A 3,076-nucleotide genomic window follows, 5' to 3' on the forward strand; every position below is an offset into this window, starting at 1 on the left:
CTGAATCAGAGCAAGAGACTACTTCAACAGATTATTTTGGTTTAGCTGTCACTTACTTTAGGGTAATTATAAACACAGGGACAATTGTCATGGTGCCGCTGAGGCTTGATATGTCCCTGCCATCTATTAACTGCAGGCACATGGGGTAATTGCTGGGTGAGGAGAATTAAGAACTCCATGGAGCTCCCAGCTCCACTCACGAGTGCTGCAGTCTCTAGGTTGAAAGCTGACTAGCGGTGTTAGTTTGAAGTCAGGCAGATGGCAGAGCAGGTGCACTAAGTTTAGACTTGCCTGGGTTAACTTGATCTGAAATGGGTTAACCTGGCCTAATGAATATCTGAGTGCTTTTCAGCACAACCTTCGGACTGGGAAAGCCCAGCCACTCACCACAGCCTCAGCTACAGCCTCCCCCCGACCAGGCAGACCCCTGTAGACCAACCAGCCCCACCCTGCAGACCCACTGCCCTCCATTGCACCTATGAGCCCCTTCCAGAGGCTTGCCAGCTCCCTCCTCCCCCTCACTTTACTTACCTCCAGCTGCCCTGCCCATGGCAGAACCTGACTTAGGTTTAGCTGGCTCTAAGGAAGCTGCCTAACCTGAGTCAGCTGATATCCACACCCATAGAGCATAATTGGTTCAGAGAGGTGTGACCTTTCATAGGCAGCAGCCTACATCCGATGAAGCCTTACCAGTCTCTAGGTTGGGAACCTCTGACTATAGGAAAAGGTGTCTAGGGGATGTGTTTTATTCTCTTTTTCCCCTTCACTCAACCTGTAAGTTTTCAAAGTTTCTTTATCTTTGGAAAAGTTCCTGCAAAGATGCAAACTCTTGTTATTTCTTTTTCCACAGATAGAGATGTTTGATAAGCTCTGGTATTAAAAGAGGTAAAAAATGTCAAAGGAAAAAGGGTAAGTTGGAGGGGAAGAAAGCAAACCTTGGACATGGTTCGTTCTGTTGACTTCAGTGCTAAAGAGAGAGGAGAAAAGGAGAAGAATGATAGCAACATTGCTGCAGTCTTCAAAATCTTCAGTTTTCCCAAACCTGAAATTCAACACATTTTAAATCACTATTAAGATGTTATGTTTTGTTTCATTTAGAAGCTTGTTGTTGAAGCATTTCACCCAATATTCTTGCCAAACAACTTTTTTTTGGCCCCACAATTTTTGGTCTTGATCAGCTCTAGCCCAGTGCAAGGGGTTTAAGATGTAGGTGCAAATGAGCCTAATGTATTTGTGAGTGATTGCAGGTGGTCAGCCCCAAAGCTTTCTGTGTCATTTAGGAGATGACTCATCTAAACTAAGCCAGAAAAGGAAACGGAAGAACACTCAGTGAGAGAAGATTATGATAACATGTGCCAGTAACAAACTGTCCCATGCTCCTGCAATCTGTTTTGACACTGGAGTTATTACTTTAATAACCAAAGCACAAAGCAAATCATACTGAAGATGCATCTGGAAGGCCAGGAAGGTATCTGCATTTTTCTACTATGTACTCTCTATTTGCAAGTATATTTTAAATGCAGGTCATTAATAATCATCTGCTTCAGCCATCACAAGGAAAGCCATTTCAGTAAATGAAACTGGAGTTCAGAGACATTTATTTGAAGTTTTGTTTCCCAACACAGTACTTGGCTTTATTCCTTTGTGTACTATGAGAGACTGTTCACTGAGACCCTTGGTTTATAAGCCAGGTTATATTGGCCACATTTTTTTAAAAGGAAAATAAATCCTGAAAGAAAATGCAATCTTCTATGTATGCATTGCAGCATGTGCAGACATATTAATAGGATGCTTTAACATATATTGGCCTGCATAAATGATAGCTTTGGAAGTTCATATGTTTGAATATAACTTCAACCTCTTACATTTAAATATTTGGTGCAGTTGTATTTAAAACTGAAAATATGTGGTTGCTTCCTTGACTATAGGCAAGAAGAGGACAGCATAAATATGGTCTGAGATGCAAAGATGGTATTAATCTTCCTTTTGGCTTGCAAGGAGGCACTGTGTGTGTGTTTTATGAGATCTTCCTGCACTGGGCTTCAGAAGCCTGAAGGCTGTTCTGGTTTATACATACTACTCAGAGCATCAAGAAGCCAAGCTTCAGCTATGGATTAGCTCACACTAAGGGCTGCTGTCTGGAAACTATTTCTCCTTAGTCATGCTCCTCATGCTGGCTGCACATTGTTAGTATGGATGATCCTTCTGGGGCAGGATGGGCTAGTTCAAAGGCCAGAATTAGTCAGCAGTATCATGCAAAACAAATGCACTGTGTGCTACTGGACCCATCTTGCAATTCATTGTGTTAATTCTTAGTGGGAAATGGATTAACTTGGCAACATATGTCGTAAATGGCACATAGTTGGAGTCGGAATAGCAATTCATATTAAAGATGCACTTAATACGTATTTTGCTCTTTATGTATAATGCACATGCTTTAGAATGTATTTTTTGTGTAGATTTATGTATATTTGCGGTTTTTAAGACTATCTGCCTTGATTTTTATTTATTTTTAAATGAGTTTGATGTGACGTGTTCTTGCGTAACCAGATCTATAAGGGGGAGCTGGCACACTGATGGCTCTCAAGTTATCTTCTTTACCTGTTTTTGGCCTGTTTTTTCTGTTACTCTGAGCATTCTCCACTATGATACTTCCGAGCAAGGGACAGACATTACGCATAAACTGGTATACTTAGATAGTAGTCTAAGCCTGTAACAGAACAGAGGTTCAATGTGCATAGGCTGGTTTAAAAATGGTAGAACCTAGTCTAAGGTAGACCTGGATGGATGTATTATCAGATTTAATTAGTTTAGGTTAAACCAGTCTATCAAACTTCTGCACCAGATCCCCTCCTGACTCAACTTAGATCATAGTCCCCCAGCATCCCTGGAGCCCTTGTGGCTCCCTAGCTAATCCCTCCCTTGCAGGGCAGGCGGGCTTGGTCTGTGCTTTTCTGCTCTAGTTGAGCACTGGGCCAGCTTTGCCCCTGGGCTGTTATAGAGCTGAGGCAGCAAAGCCTCTGCTCCCCAGCCCTGTGTCCTGTCTGCTCCTATTAGCTGGTTTGTGTAACGTTGG

The 3,076-nt window shown here is 42.4% G+C and overlaps 1 long non-coding RNA gene across 2 annotated transcripts; it reads left to right on the plus strand.

Annotated features, from left to right (window-relative positions):
* The first annotated feature begins 609 nt into the window (after window positions 1-609).
* On the plus strand, window positions 610-2,376 carry LOC102378892. Of its 2 annotated transcripts, none has more exons than XR_324923.1 (4): window positions 610-774; window positions 851-909; window positions 1,281-1,468; window positions 1,929-2,376. It is a non-coding gene; the product is annotated as an uncharacterized LOC102378892 (long non-coding RNA). The 2 variants fall into 2 exon arrangements; XR_324924.1 differs by having other exon boundaries at window positions 610-727.
* Window positions 2,377-3,076: the final 700 nt, after the last annotated feature.

This window comes from Alligator sinensis, unplaced genomic scaffold (genome assembly GCF_000455745.1).
Source record: "Alligator sinensis unplaced genomic scaffold, ASM45574v1 scaffold47_1, whole genome shotgun sequence".
Taxonomy (NCBI): Eukaryota; Metazoa; Chordata; order Crocodylia; family Alligatoridae; genus Alligator; species Alligator sinensis.